The following is a 17,045-nucleotide window of genomic DNA, read 5'->3' on the forward strand; positions in this document are numbered from 1 at the left end:
ATTCTTTATATCCAATTCTCATTTTATCCTTACAACACTCTATGAAAAGCACCTATTGAAAACCCAGAGGACTAACGTAAATCCTGAAGCATGGGTCTATTTGTTTCCATAGTGCAAGCTTTTAAGCCTGATGCTGTCTTCTGCCCTGTACAATGTTTGATACTCCGTCTCCTATGCTTCCTGAGCACTTGGTACAAATGTCTTCTACTGTATTTATCTTGTGCTACTGTCAGTTTTTTAAAACAGGTGCATCTTAAGGTTGGAGGTAAGCACAAAGTCTGACGCAATAATAAAGTCCAGGAAGGAAGTGTGTGCACACCCCTGCAGGAAAGACATTTCACTGCACCCTGGAGTGGATGGCAGATACATCATTGTCTACAACTGCTCTGTCACTATGACAGCTACTCGCCACATGTGGCTGTTGAGCACCTGAAATGTACGGCTAGTCAGTGTGAACTGAGATGTGCTATAAGTATATATGCACATAAGTATGTACTATGAGCAATCATTATGAAAAAAATGTACAATATCATTTTTTTCACATTGATTCCCCACTGAAATATTACTTTGCATGTATTGGTTTAAATAAAATACATTAAAATTAATTTTATGTTTCTTTTTTAACATGCTGACCATAAATTTAAAACTACACATGTAGCTCACAGTATGTTTCTTTTGATAGTGAAGGTCAACACAGATGAGCAAGCTGTTTTGCTGACTCTGATCATTCAGTAACAAGAGCAGTAAGTTATTCTTACCTTCTTCATTCCTTCTGAAAACTAAGAGTGAGGTCCGCTGGGGCAGTAGTCTTGAACTGTAATGTACGTGTAACTCACCAGCAGACAGAGTTTGATCACTGGGTCTGGGGCAGGCCTGTGACTCTGCATTTCTAACAAGCTCCCAGGTGCTGCTGCTGGCCCAGGAGTAGAGGGTGAGTAAGGCAAGCCAGGCTTTAATGTGATGCAGGTGTTGGCATATAAATGTTTCATTAACCTAAGGAAAGTCAAATATTAGGAAGTCTAATTGCTGCTGACCACCTCTGGCTACATCAGTTGAGTCTTAAAATGTGATTCCCCCAAATCTACAGTATGAGTTACCACACTATTAATAAATGTTTGCAAAAGGAAACAGACCTATTAAGACCATGTTAGATGATACAGAATTATGCTAGCCCTTTTTCTAAAATCACACATCATATTTTAACAACCGCAGCTTTGCCTCACGGGATATGATAGCAAGTCCACAGGACTTAAGTTCCCAAATGCTGGCATTAGGGATGTACTTTAGACATTGGAGGGGAGGTGGACAGAAAAAAAGACGTTATCCTGTGGGCCTAGAGGTTTATTTAAATATTTCTATATCTCAATATGTATTTTTAATGAAATGCATCTCTTGTTCTATTTCTGGATAATAGTACACACAAGTTAATGTGAACCAAGAACTATGTTATACAGCACAACAAACAGCAACCACAGCTGGAGCAATAACAAGAAAGTTCCCCAAGCTATCACACGCCAAACCAGGTAGTACATCAAGACAGTAAGGAGGGGGAGCAGGGGGACTCATGATACACCCTGGGGACAGAGGATTCTCTATACAGTGTGGTGCGAATGATATTAAAGTTTCCTTTTAGAAATGGTAGTAACAGGGAATGTTTTTGTAGCCTTATTAATAATACTAGTCTTACCTTTGGTTCAGCTGGTAAAGAATCTGCCTGCCATGCAGGAGACACAGGTTCAATCCCTGGGTCGGGGAGATCCCCTGGAGAAGGAAATGGCAACCCACTCCAGTATTCTTGCCTGGAGAATCCCGTGGACAGAGGAGCCTAACTGGCTACAGCCCATGGGGTCATAAAGAGTCGCACATGACTTAGCGACTAAAGAGCAAAGAAGAAGAAAGAACAAAACAAAAAGTCTTACCTTACATCACACTGTGTTGGACTGACTCTTCCTGTGTAATGAGGTAAAGATTATCCTCATTGTGTACCACAGGAGACAAGCGATTAGAGAGAGCCAAGACTTGAATCCAGGACTTGAAAACTAAGTCCCATTCCATTTCCATCACCACCACATGAACTTTTGGCAAAAAAGCAAAGGAAACAAGTTTGAGGCCACCTCAGCTAAGGTCTAGTGCCAGCTCTAGGCAGGATGTTGTCTAGCATCCTGTAAGCTACCAGTGTTTTTGCACTTCCTCTTCTTTTTGCCTTCAAAAACACTCAAGGAAATATCTGACAAACACATCCATACTAAACAAGGAGTATCACTGCTAACTTGCATGTAGCAGCTAACAGAATGGGGCAGGGAAATCAGCAGAGGAAGGAGCCTGAACATCACCCTGGAATCACATCCCCTGGCAATGGAAGACAAGTCCTGCCTGATTCATTCGGACACCCAAGAACTTCTGCCATGATTTACCAACATAAAGAACAACAGTTTACAGTAGTCATGAAAATAAACTCACAGACAGATGATCTAAACGTGGATTAGAGATGAGCCTGCCCTGACTATCCATTTTGCTTCTCTAGCTATTTTTCTGTTTGTTTCCTATTACTATTTATTAATGAGCAGAGCTTAGAGAAAACAGGAATTTGCTGAAGGTTGAGGCCTTTTCTCAGCTTGTAATAGACAGGATGATAAATTTTAGATGAGGACAGCTAGGAGGCAGAAAGTACAAGCGGATGTTACCACAGAAAATTAGTGGACCACACATATCACAGGAGATCACCTATCACGTTAGTCAGTGTGACAGACTTACTTTTATGCACGGATGAGATTCCAAGTCATGGTACACACATCTTCTTAAGCAGTGTCATTGTGGGTATCTGGTGGGCACTGATGGGGAACATGATTCTGTCCGTATCCCAAAATGAGCTCTGCTCAGTGGAACCCCTGGAATGTACAGAAAAGAAGCAACAAGTTAAATAGATGCTTGCATCAGTTCCAGAAAGAGAGTTTTAAGTAGGAAGCAAGGTCAAGTTGTTCTGTCAACATTCAGAAAAGAAACTCTATTCGATGCTATAATTTCAAATTTTCCAAAAATATACCTCTTCAAATTCCTGATTATCCCCTGATGTGGTTCTTACCTGTCAGAATATTTTTAGGGTTCAAAATTGTGCTCACTCACAAGGTAACATCTACGTAGCAGATTCAGAAATCCCCTTTCCCTGTCCACCCTCAAAACTCTTCCTGTCTACTGGTAAAAAACACAGCTTGAAAGTCAACTGACTCAGCAATAGTGTAAAAGGCAGACAGCACAAAAGAAAGCCCTATGAATTTATTACCCAAATTAAAGGCCCATGGCACGAACATAAAAACAGAAAAAGTCAAGATAACCATAAACCAACATAAATGTGCAATTTGACCACACCATCAAGTTCAGACTCAATATCGAGCCTTTTCCTGGGGAACACGCTGGGGCATTTTTCTCTCAGATGAGGTAGAAAGATGCTAATGCAACCGTGAAGCTCTTAGCTGTGGTAGCTATTGTGCTGGTCTTGTTTTCCCATTTCAAGAACTGTCCACGAGATGATCGCACCCTGCTCCTTGAACACTATAAAACTCCTCACTACCCCCACCAGCATGGGTCACACGGTCTTCAGGGCATTAGCCCACTATGGCCCCCTTTGCCTGGCAAAGCAATAAAAGCTACTGTTTTCTACTTCACCCAAAACTCCGTCTCTGTTTCTATTCGGCACCAGAGACAGAGTCCAGGATTTTGGCAACAACCGAGAGACCTAAAAGTGGGCTCCAGCTGCTGCCTCAGCTGTTCCAGGAGTGTGTGGGCCACCTCTACTATGGCAGGACCCATGAGCAGGAACCCAACACTGCCCTCCACTGTCTGAGAGTGAGGGGCCAGCTGCTGCCATTGGGAGACTTGTGAGTGGCCATCAACTGCTGCCCCCGCTCTCCTGGAGCATGCAGGCCACTGGCGCTGCTGGGAGACATTGGAACAAGTGCTGGTCACTACTCCTGCTGTCCTGGGAGTGAGTGGGCTGCTGCTGCTACTGGGAGGCCTGGGAGCAGAAGCCAATCACTGCTGCCACTGTCCTGGGGACGCACAAGCTACCACTGCTGTTGAGAGACCCACAGGCGGGCTCCAATAGTTGTCTGAGCCAAACTGGAAGTACACACGGGCCACCACATCTGCATGCCCCATATCAAGGGGCTAATGGCCAACACACTGAGGAAAGAGGTAGCAAGCATCCCAACTAAAAGCAGCCACCCAATTCCCAACAAGATGGCAGAGTAGAAGGACTTAAGCTTACCTCCTCTGATGACAATACTAAAATCACAACTAACTGTTGAATGAACAGGCTTGAACCCACTGAGAAAGATATTCTAAATCCAAAGACAAAGAAGAAGCCACAACAAAATGGTAAGAGGGGTAATTTCACGATATCATCAAATCCTATATCCACTGGGTGGTTGACACACAAGCTGGAAAATAATTATATCACAGAGGTTCTGTCACACAAGTATGAGTTCTGAGCCCTAGTCAGGCTGCAAAGCCTGAGTCTGGCATTAGGAGGAGGAGCCCACTGAACATCTGACTTTGAAGGCCGAGGAGGCTTGAGTACAGGAGCGCCAAAGGACTGGGGGAGACAGAGACTCTGCTCTTGGAGGGTGCACTGGGATCCAGCACAAAGCAGTGATTCCAAAAGAGCCTGGGCCAGACCTACCTGCAGGTCTTGGGGGGTCCCCAAGAGGAGGAGAGGGGAGCAGGGCTTGGGCTATAGCTCACTGTGGGGTCAAGGACATTGCTGCCTGGGCAGCAAATTGATCAGAGAATATTGATCTGCGTGAGCTCTCCCAAGAGGCTGCCATTTTGGCACCAAGACCTGGCTCCACCCAACAGAATGCAGGCTCTAGTGCCGAGCCCCTCAGAACAAACCACGAACAGGAAAGGAATACAGCCCCACCTGAGAGCAAACAGGATGCCTAAAGTTGTACCGAGCTCAGAGCTAACTATAAACACACCGCTTGACATGGCCCTGCCCACCAAAGGGACTAGATCCAAATCCACACACAGAGGGCAGGAACCAGTCCCTTCTACCAGAAAACTGGCACAAACCCCAGAACCAACCTTGCACACCAGGCAGCAGACACCAGACGCAAGAACTACAGCCCTACAGCCTGCAGAAACCTGTAGGCAGGGCAAGAAGCAAGATTTAGAACTGGACACAGAACAACAGACTGGTTCAAAACTGGGAAAGGAGTACGTCAAGGATGTATATTGTCACCCTGCTTGTTTAATGCATATGCAGAGTATATCATGAGAAATGCGAGGCTGGATGAAGCACAAGCTGGAATCAAAGACCGTCAGGAGAAATATCAATAACCTCAGATACACAGATGACATGACCCTCGTGGCTAAAAGTGAAGAAAACTAAAGAGCCTCTTGATGAAGGTGAAAGAGGAGAGTGAAAAAGCTGGCTTAAAATTCAACACTCAAAAAACTAAGATCATAGCATCTGGTCCCATTACTTCACAGCATATAGATGGGGAAACAGTGAAAGATCTTATTTTCCTGGGCTTCAAAGTCACTATGGACAGTGACTGCAGCCATGAAATTAAAAGATGCTTGCCCCTTGGAAGAAACGCTTTATGATAAACCTAGACAGCATAATAAAAAGCAGAGACATTACTGTGACGACAAAGGCCCATAGAGTCGAAGCCATGGTGTTTCCAGTAGTCATGTATGGATGTGAGAGTTGGACCATAGAGAAGGCTGAGCACTGAAGAATTGATGCTTTCGAAATGTGGTGTTGGAGAAGACTCCTGAGAGTCCCTTGGACTACAAGGAAATCAAACCAGAAAATCATAAAGGAAATCAATCCTGAATGTTCACTGGAAGGACAGACACTGAAACTGAAGCTCCAATACTTTGGCCACCTGATGCGAAGAGCCAACTCATTGGAAAAAAACCTGATGCTAGGAAAGATAGAAGACAGGAGGAGTAGGGGACAACAGAGGACAAGACGGTTGGATGGCATCATCAACTCAATGGATATGAGTTTGAGCCAGCTCCGAGATGGTAAAGGACAGGGAAGCATGGAGTGCTGCAGTCCATGGGTCACAAAGAGTTGGACACGACTGAGTGACTGAACAACAATAGCACCAAAGGGCGGGCAACTCCACAAACTGGAGAACAATTTTACCAAAGAAGTTATCACCCTGGCAAAAGTTCTAGGGACCACAACAGATTTCCCACCCTGGGGATCGGGCCAAGGGGCTGAGTATTCCCAGGGAATCTGACTTTGAAGGCCAGTGGGTTATGATTACAGAACTTCCCCAGGACTGGGGAAACAGAGATTCTTGGAGAGCACAAACAAAACCTGTGAGCACCAGAACTCAGGAGAAGGGAGAAGTGATCCCATAAGAAACTGAGCTAGACTCGCCTGTGTGTGCTTGGGAGTCTCTGGGGGAGGTGGAGGTCAACACTGGCCTGCACACGGTCAGGGGCACTGACTACAACAGTCCTGGGAGGCCTGGCATGCTGGCATAAGTCCTTTTGAAACCTTTTGAAGGTTGCCATTATCACCATTACCCTTATCATAGTTTGGCCTCAGTTCAAACTACAGGGAGGGAACACAGCTCTACCCAAGAGCAGAAAAATTGGATTTAAGACTTACCGAGCATGGTCTTGCCCACCATAACAAGACCCAGTTTTCCTCACTGCCAGTGGGGAAACCAGCAAAAGCCTCTTATCCTCATGCAACAGAAGGCAGACTGAATGAAAACCATTGTCATAGAAAAATAACCAAACTGTTCACACGGACCACAACCTTGCCTAACTCAATGAAACTATGAGTCATGCCCTGTAGGGCCACCCAAGAAAGATGGGTCATGGTGAAGAGTTTGGACAAAGATGGTCCACTGGAGAAGGGAATGGGAAAAACCACATCAGCATTCTTACCTTGAGAACCCCATGAACAGTATGAAAAGGAAAAAAGATGTGACACTGAAAGATGAACCCTACAGATCAGTAGGTTTCCAATATTCTACTAGAGAAGAGCGGAGAAATAGCTCCAGAAAGAATGAAGAGGCTGGGCCAAAGTGGAAACAACGCCCAGCTGTGGATTTGTCTAGTGGTGAAAGTCAAGTCCGATGCTGTAAAGAGCAATATTGCATAGGAACCTGGAATGTTAGGTCCATGAATCAAGGTAAACTGGAAGTTGTCAAACACATTGCAAGAGTGAACACTGACATTTTAGGAATCAGTGAACTAAAATGGACAGGAATGGGGGAATTTAATTCAGATTACCATTATATCTACCACTGTGGGCAATAATCCCTTAGAAAAAAACAGATAGCCCTCATAGTAAACAAAAGGGTCCAAAATGCAGTACTTGGGTGCAATCTCAAAATGACAGAATGATCTTGGTTCATTTCCAAGACAAATCATTCAACATCACAGTAATCCAAGTCTATGCCCCAACCACTAATGCCGAAGAAGCTGAAGTTGAATGGTTCTATGCAGATCTTCAAGACCTTTTAGAACTAACACCAAAAAGATGTCCTTTTCATCATAGGGAACTGGAATGTAAAAGTAGGAAGTCAAGAGATACCTGGTGTGACAGGGAAGTTTGGCCCTGGAGTACAAAATGAAGCAGGACAAAGGATAACAGAGTTCTGCCAAAAGAATGTGCTGGTCATAGCAATCAACCTTTTCCAACAACACAAGAGACAACTCTACACATGGACATCACCAGATGGTCAACACCGAAATCAGATTGATTATATTCTTTGCAGCCAAAGACAGAGAAGCTCTATACAGTCAGCAAAAAGAAGACCAGGAGCTGACTATGGCTCAGATCATGAACTCCTTATTGCCAAATTCAGACTTAAACTGAAGAACATAGGGAACATAGGCCATTCAGGTATGACCTAAATCAAATCCCTCACGATTATACAGTGGAAGTGATAAATAGATTCAAGGGATTAGATATGGTAAACAGAGTGCCTGAAGAACTATGGACAGAGATTCGTAATACTGTATAGGAGGCAGTGATCAAAACCATCTCCAAGAAAAAGAAATGCAACAAGGCAAACTAGTTGTCTGAGGAGACCTTACAAATAGTTGAGAAAAGAGAGAAGTGAAGGGCCAAGGAGAAAAGAAAAGATATACTTAACTGAATGCAGAGTTACAGAGAATAGCAAGGAAGAGATAAGAAAGCCTTTTTAAGTGAACAATGCAAAGAAATAGAGGAAAACAATAGAATGGGAAAACTAGAGATCTCTTCAAGAAAACGAAGAGATACCAAGGGAATGTTTCATGCAAAGATAGGCACAATAAAGGAAAGAAAGGGCATGGACCTAGCAGAAGATATTAAAAAAAGAGGCAGCAAGAATACACAGGTGAACTATACAAAAAAAAAAAAAATCTTAATGACCCGGATAACCATGATGGTGTGGTCTCTCACCCAGAGCCAAAATTTTTGGAGTGCAAAGTCAAGTGGGCCTTAGGAAGCATGACTACAAACAAAGCTAGTGGAGGTGATGGAATTCCAGCTGAGCTCTTTCAAATCCTAAAGGATGATGCTGTTAAAGTACTGCACTCAAATGTGCCAGCAAATTTGAAAAATTCAGCAGTGGCCACAGGACTGGAAAAGGTAAGTTTTCATTCCAATCCCAAAGAAGAGCAACTTCAAAGAAGGTTCAAACTACCACACCGTTGCACTCATTTCACATGCTAGTAAAGTAATGTTCAAAATCCTTCAAGCTAGGCTTCAACAGTATGTGAACCAAGAACTTCCAGACGTCCAAGCTGGATTTAGAAAAGGCAGAGGAATCAGAGATCAAATTGCCAACATCCGTTGGATCATCAAAAAAGCTCGAGAATTCCAGAAAAACATCTACTTCTGCTTCATTTACTATGCTAAAGTCTTTGACTGTGTAGATCACAATGAACTGTGGAAAATTCTTAAAGAGACAGAATTACCAGTCTGCCTTACCTGCCTCCTGCAAAACCTGTATGCAGGTAATGAAGCAACAGTCACAACTGGACATGGAATAACAGACTGGTTCAAAATTGGAAAAAGAGTACGTCAAGGCTGTATACTGTCACCCCGCTTATTTAATTTACATGCAGAGTACATCATGCAACACACTGGGCTGGATGAAGCACAAGCTGGAATTAAGATTGCCGGGGAGAAATATCAATTACCTCAGATATGCAGATGACACCATCCTTACGGCAGAAAGTGAAGAGGAATTAAAGAGCCTCTTGATGAAGGTGAAAGAGAGTGAAAATGCTGGCTTAAAACTCAACATTCAAAAAACTAAGATCATGGCATCCAGTCCCATCACTTTATGACAAATAGATGGGGAAACAATGGGCAACAGTGACAGACCTAAAATTTGGGGGACTCCAAAATCACGGTGGATGGTGACTGCAGCCATGAAATTAAAAGAAGCTTGCTCTTTGGAAGAAAAGCAATGACACCTAGAGAGCATATTAAAAAGCAGCGACATTACTTTGCTGACAAAGGTCCATATAGTAAAAGGTATTGTTTTTCTAGTAGTTATGTACGGATGTGAGATCTGGACAATAAAAAAGCCTGAGCACTGACAAACTGATGCTTGAGCTGTGGTGTTGGAGAAGACTCTTGAGAGTCCCTTGGACTGCAAGGAGATCAAACCAGTCAATCCTAAAAGAAATCAACCCTGCATATTCACTGGAAGGACTGATGCTGAAGCTGAAACTCCAATACTTTGGCCACCTGATGCAAAGAGCTGACTTATTGGAAAAGATCCTGATTATGGGAAAGATAGAACGCAGGAGGGGAAGTGGACGACAGAGGATGAGATGGTTGGATGGCATCACCGGTGCAATGGCCATGAGTTTGAGCAAGCTCCAGGAGATGCTGAAGAACAGGGAAGCCTGGCATGCTACAGTCCATGGGGTCACAAACAGTTGGATATGACTGAGTAGCTGAACAACAACAACGTTCTTTCTGTTAATTAAACACATACACCACCACTACCACCTTCTTTTACAAGATTGGCAAATTATCTTTTTATATTTCTGGTACACAGTAGCAGAACCTTACATTTTCTATTGAGAACAAGAACATAAAAACCAACCTGAGTGAGTAAAGTGAAAGTTGCTCAGTTGTGTCCGACTCTTTGCGACCCCATGCACTATACAGTCCATGGAATTCTCCAGGCCAGAACACTGGAGTGGGTAGCCTTTCCCTTCTCCAGGGGATCTTCCCAACCCAGGGATCAAATCCAGGTGTTCCACATTGCAGGTGGATTCTTTACCAGCTGAGCCACAAGGGAAGCCCAAGAATACAGAGTGGGTAGCCTTCCCTTCTCTAGCGGATCTTCCCAACCTAGGAATCGAACCAGGGTTTCCTGCATGGCAGGTGAATTCTTTACCATCTGAACTATCAGGGAAGCCCTGGGTGAAACAACGTACAAAAAAAGAGAATGGAAAAGGAAAGTGTAATTTTGTAACAATATTTATTCTTTTTTAATTGTAATAATTGTGGAAAACAATACAAAGATATCACCAGATTGAAATGATAAGATACTATGTGAATGCAAAGAGCCAACTCATTGGAATAGACCCTGATGCTGAGAAAGACTGAAGGCAAAAGGAGAAGAGGGCAGCAGAGGATATGATTAGATATCCTCTGAGGTTAGATAGCATCACTGACTCAATGGACATGAGTATGAGCAAACTCCAGGAGATCGTGAAGGACAGTGGAGCCTGGTGTGATACAATCCATGCAGTCACAAAGAATGCAACATGACTTAGAGACTGAACAAGAACCATGTGAATGCATCAGAATGGCAAAATTTTGTAAAGTATATAACATCAAGTGTGATATACCAAGTGTAGTGACGATATGGAGAGATGGAAACACATGTAAACAGCTCAAAGAAATTAAAATAGGTACAGCAATTCTAGAAAACAATCCACCAATATTTAATATAATACGTATGCTCGTATCCTATCAGCAATACCACTCTTGGGGTAAATACCTCAAAGAAATTCTCACATGATTTAGTGTGGATCACATATGATATATTTACTATGGTCATATTTTATCTGTGATAACAGAGAGTGAAAGCCACCTAGATGCCTATAACTAGGGGAGCAGATAAGTAAAAGTTAATATATATGTTCTATGGATGCTATGCAGTAATTAGAAGCAATAAATTCAATCCATGTGGCAATATGAATAGACCACTAAGTGGGGGAAAAAGCAAGAAAGAATTGGATGTAAATTTCAAGGCCTGTGGTGTAAAGCTTTTAAGATACACATACAAAACAACAGTACATTCCTTATAAAAGTACGAATTTCGGGTCATATGACAAGTGCATTAGAAAGGCAGCCTATGAGGGGAATAGAGGTGGGGAATAGAGGTAGGGAATTGCAGTGGCAATTAGGAATGAAAAAAACACTTTTTAGCTAATGAATCAAACAGAATAGTAATTCTGTATATATTTTCCTTTCAAAATGGAGTAATTTGGGGTACTGATAACAGTATATCAGATTCATCCTCATGGCCATTTAGTAGAGCTCTGATGAGCAAACTCATGACTCAATTAACTGGTTTCTCACTTGGTTCAACACTCAACCACCAAGATGGTTTCAAACAGTACTGAGTTTACAGTAGCTCTTATTCTCAGCCATATGCTGCTTGATGTCTATAATATTAAAGGGAAGTTGCACAAAATTACTAATATTATAGTACTGTTAGCAATATTAGTTACCAGTTAATGAGCAGCATTAGTCATAATCAGACCCACCCCTATCATTCATGAAAAGTAAATCAAGAATACAAAAGGAGACCACATAGCAAATGTCTTACTATTCAAGACATTTTGTTAAGTGTTGGTGACTATATGGAGAGATGGAAACACATGTAAACTGCTCATAGAAGTCAAAACAGGTATAGCAGTTCTGGGAAAAAATCCAACAATACTGAATGTAACATATCTGAAATAAAGTATGTTCTATCCTCATACCTTCACAACTGCACCTTCTTAATAACCTGGAAGCTGACGTCTGCATGCAGAATTCTTGTACTTTTCAAAGTTCGGTGCTGGAACACAGTGGTGTGGGGAGAGCCAGCTCTCTTCTCTCCCTTCCCTCTCTGTCCTCAATTCCATCACGTATACGTGCCTGTGGACTCCCAGCCAGCATGTAACAAGTTCTAATCATTCTTCCCTTGAATCAAAACTGCCACCCCTTGGCCATCTCCTGGGAGGAGATGTTTCACAGTGGCCTTGCCGTTCATAGGCAAGAGGGGCAACCTAGGGAAGGAGCTTTGCAGGCCCGGGCAGCAGGTGCAGATTGTTTAGCTAGGAAATAATTGTGGGGTTCCAGGCAGTCAGTGTAACCTCAGAATATTCTTGTCCTTTTGGCCCTGCAGATTCTTCTCCCTATTAGGAGGAAGGTCAGAACAGATCCCAAAGAGTCATGTGGGGCCCCTCTTCTCTGGGCCAAAACATTTCTATAAATGTGCTGTTAGGAACTGAATGAAGGTTTGTGTCCCCTCACCTTTATATGTCGAAGCCCTGACTCCCAATGTGATGCTATTTGTGATGGGGACCTTGGCCCCTATTTAGGTTCAGATGAGGTCATGAGGATAGGGTTCCTCGACAGAATTAGTGTTCATAAAATAAGCAGAGAGGCCAACGCTCTTTTTCACTCCACCTTGTGAGGAGGATACAGTGAGAAGGCAGCCATCTGGAAGCGGGCCCTTACCTGGGGGCCAAATCTGCTGGCACCCTGATCTTGGACTGCTAGCCTTTAGAACTGGGAGAAACAAATCCTTATGTTTAAGGCACCCAGTCTGTGGTATATTTGTCATGGCAGCCTGAGTTAAGACATGTATGTTAAGATTCTCCCCACTAGATTTGTTATTCAGACACATATCTTCATAATACAGACCTGTAAGAAGTCTCTGCTAATGAAGAAAAAGCTAACAACAGAAAGCCCTGTGACAGTTATAACTGAGTTAGATTTTTATTCAGTGGTAATTAAGGCTACCAACATCTGGAATGTCTTACTTATGGGTAAATGATTGAAAACAGCAGTCTCATACCTTCCAGCTTATCCTGTCATTGATAAATAAAGCATAAAAATTAACCAATTTGTAACTGGAAAAATCAAAACATCCAAACATTAAATGAAGGCAGTTACTGACCACTGTTTATGTTCATAATCCTTAAAATAACTTTATATTTTATTATGGTTTTGATCTCTTATTAAAGATAATCTAATACTTATAAATTTATAGCCAAATCATGATTTTTTCTTATACTTTTGGTAGTAAATAGTGCCATATTTATTAAAGGACTAAAGGTAATTATTATACATCATAAATACAAAGATAAAAATTATATTGAAAGTAAACACTGTAATACAGCCATTAATCATATACTTACCTAACAAAATATTTTAGAATTTTAAAAGTAATTTATTATGCAAAATATTAGGAAATGATTCAAGTGATCCTTAATAAGTTCACAAATATTTAATCTGGTGAAAGGGATAAGACCAAAAAAAAAAATACACTGCAAAATGTTGGTACAGCAAAAAGTATGAATTTTAGTAAGTAACTTACTCTAAAGTTGGCGTGTTATATTATCTATGAAATAAGAACAATGATTTCATTATAGAACTTTTGAAAGAATTAAATGAATTGGCTAACTCTCTTATCCTCAGGATTCTCCTTGGACACCATTAGTTCCCTGATATTCCTTTTCCCCCACCACCCAGTTATCATATGTGCTGCCAGAGCCCTCAATAACTCTTATCTATTCTTACCTGTTCATACTATTAATGTCTCTTACTCATACTTCTCAAATATATGTATCATTCATGTCAAAGAAGGCTTTTTTGGGAGAGATGGCTCTAAGCTGCAATTAGAATGGCAGTTAGCAAAATTCCAACAGTTTTAAGCAGAGCCTAGCAAATTTCACTTGCTATATCATCTTCTTTCCTCTGGGGAACAGATGCAAAAAAGAACAACGTCTATTTCAAAGGATTTGTTCTTGCTATATGGCGTCCTTAAAAGATCACATGTAAATTGTCATCTCAGGTGCTTTTTGATTAACACAATGATCTTTAGATAGAGTATGTTAATTAGAGAGGACTATCATTTGTGGGAGGAAGTTCTTGGCCCATTTGGCCCCTCTAACCCCATTTCTGTCATAAAATGCAACTGGCCATTTTAATCCAGCATCAGGATCTCTCAGATCACTTAGGGACAAATTTAGTATTCTTGGAAAAGCATTTACTTGCACAAATTGCTTTAGAATAAACATAATAGAAAACTGGTTTGGCATCTTCCTAAACACACAAACAGCAGGCATCGATTCAAGCCAATGCATACTGTTCAGCACAGACTCTCTGCGAAGCGCTGGGGCACAGCAGTGAGCAAGCAGGACCTGGCCTCTGCCCCCAAGGGGCTCTCAGACTAACAAGAGGAAAGTGAGTGAGTGAATGGGATGGACCAGCAGAGATTTTTTGTGTGTTATCCATTTAATCCTGAAAATGATCAAGTGAGAAACGTGTTTCCATGACCTGTTTTTCAGATGTGAAAACTGAGGAGTCAAAATGCAGTCTAAAAGAAGTTTATCCTCTCCATTTCCACCCTTGTCCCACCCTGCTGCCCTCACAGCTCAGGGTGCACAGAAGTGCCTCAAAAATTCTCCTTCTGTCTCCAGTTCTCTCTCTGGCCACCAGACTGCTTGGGGAAGGAATCATGACTCAGGAGAGCAGTTCTCCTCAACAGCTCTGCAGAGCACCCAGAGGAAATTGAGATGAAAAAAATTTGCCTTTTTCATGAGTTTTTAAATCTGTAATAAATATTTAATTTTTCATTGCACTGTAAGAAAAAGACATGTGCTGGTCATCCTTTTCAGTTTGCCTAAGAATGTATTTTCTTCTCCTAAAGAACCACTGGAATGTTAATAGTGAGCCTGTTCTATTCCTTGAGGGGGTGGGATGGGAAACCTATGTGCAACTCTACCAAGAGCATATTTCCTTGCACATACTCATTGGAACTCTGTATAGGTCTTCCTGAAACTTTCAAGGACCATTTATTCCCATATACCCTTGGTTAGATTTTTATATTTTCTTCTTCATAAGCTCTTCATTTCCAACCCTATCATCTCTCCCGGCAGCCTGAGATTCTTTGTTCTGTTATGCACTTGTGACAACCAGGGTTGCTACATTTTCCTGGCTGGCAGCCATCAAATTTGCAACACTTTTTAGAAGAGGCTTTTGCCGTTTTCGCTCTTGTCATTTTCTTCGCATCTGTGGCAGATGCGGGAAGAACAAAGCTCAGGCAATTTGCTCCTGCTATCTGGCTTATGGCCATGCCTTCCAAATTTCCACTTACCCTGTCCACCTCCCAAAATGTTGCTAAGTCCCTTCTGTAGCCTAGGCAGCTAATATCAAGGCTAAGACCACGGCACAGAAATGAGGACTGATTTCTCGTGCTTCAAAGCTTTTTAACCCAACCAATTTACCTTTATTCAGAACAGATACGTAGAATGTTTTTCAAGAAGGAAACCCCATGCACTTTATATGGTGAATTGGCTATGAGCTAAGCGTGTGTGAGAGAGAGATGAGTTGGAGTCCTCACTCTGCCACTTATGAACTGTGAGATTAAGGACAAGATTTTTAACTTTTCATGCTTTAATTTGTTGGGATTTTTCCTACCTATATAAAAGGAAGGCTAATAGCACATATTACCTCACGTTAGTCACTGTGAGAATTGAGCTGGTACTTAAGTTTGGCATCCAATAATTGTTCCATAAATGTTATCTAGTATTAGAGACAAGGATTGTTTAATATACATATCATTCAACAACCAGGCATAAGCCCCATGTAGGGACAACATGAAAGAAAGGAAATATGTATGGAGTACACACTATAATGCCTGCACTTTCATACATGGATTCTTATGTCATCAAATAAAGATGTCTTTATTCCTGTCTTCTCAAAGCTTATGATGGCATGCATACAGCTAATTATACAGTAAAATGGCTGCAGGGAGTCCTGTAAACAAATGGTATCATGAAGAACTCTTCACTGAAGGGATGGAAGGAGAAGACAATAAGGTTAAGCCTCATGGACCCTGTCGTACTCAGTGTTCATGCCTCAACTCCAACTACAGAATCATATGTGAAACAGGCACTCAGGAACTGCAAAAATGAATAAGAAGATGTGGTCTTAAACTATTCAGGACTCTTATCATTACCAAGTGATATAAATCTAACACAATCTGGCTTTTAGCCAAAAAGGAATTGCTAGGCACACACAACTGAGAAGTTGTGAGTGGGAGGAGGGATGGAACTTCAGGCCTGGCTGAGTCCAGATGCTCCAGTGATGCCGTAAGAAATCCGACACTTGGCTCTGCTTTCTTCTGGGTTGGCTTCATTCTCAGGTAGGCTTTCGTCCTGCCTTGGCCACCAGCAGCCTGCTGACAGTCTCGTGGTTCAGCAGGCACTAGAGAAACGTTGTTCTGAGAAAAGCCTAGGCTTTCACCTCATTGGGTCAACTCAGGGTGTGTGTCTATTCTTGAATGAATCAACTGGCCAGGAGGATCAATGATGCCAACTGGCAAAGTCTGGGCTCTGTGCCCACCTTAGACTAGAAGGTGAAGTTTACCTCATTAGAAGCCTCTAGATGGAGTGTAAACAAAAGATGGTTTCTTCAAAAGTAAATTAGGCTGCTGGCACCAGACCAGTAATCTTGGATATGGTAAAAACTAGGTGATAGATGTGCACTGCAGGATCTGAATTGTGGACCATGAAGACCAGGACTGAGATGAGCCAAGATAGAACAAAACATCAATACTGGGCTCTATATGGAAAAGAGTGTAAGGTTCCAATGCTAAGACTGAGTTAAGCATTACATGCCTAAGGGATGAGGCACCATAGATCAGACTAGGAAAGTTAATGTCAGGTGCCTGTAAGTACTGAGGGATAGAGGAATATATAATTGGTTTCGTAGAAATGTAGAGGTTATAGCAGTTCTCCATGGGTATGTGACAAACCACACCAAAATGTAA

The 17,045-nt window shown here is 42.0% G+C and overlaps 1 long non-coding RNA gene across 1 annotated transcript in view; it reads right to left on the minus strand.

The window, feature by feature from the left end:
- Nucleotides 1–17,045, minus strand: part of LOC145509738 (uncharacterized) — a 275,954-nt gene that overhangs the window by 158,887 nt on the left and 100,022 nt on the right. The window contains exons 3-5 of the long non-coding RNA XR_014056372.1: nt 2,755–2,888; nt 1,688–1,761; nt 759–993 (exon numbers count right to left, since the gene is read on the minus strand). This is a non-coding gene — a long non-coding RNA (uncharacterized LOC145509738). The remainder of the gene's footprint in view (nt 1–758; nt 994–1,687; nt 1,762–2,754; nt 2,889–17,045) is intronic.

The sequence above is a fragment of the Giraffa tippelskirchi genome, chromosome 6 (assembly GCF_054371585.1).
Source record: "Giraffa tippelskirchi isolate mGirTip1 chromosome 6, T2T-mGirTip1v1.2.pri, whole genome shotgun sequence".
Taxonomy (NCBI): Eukaryota; Metazoa; Chordata; class Mammalia; order Artiodactyla; family Giraffidae; genus Giraffa; species Giraffa tippelskirchi.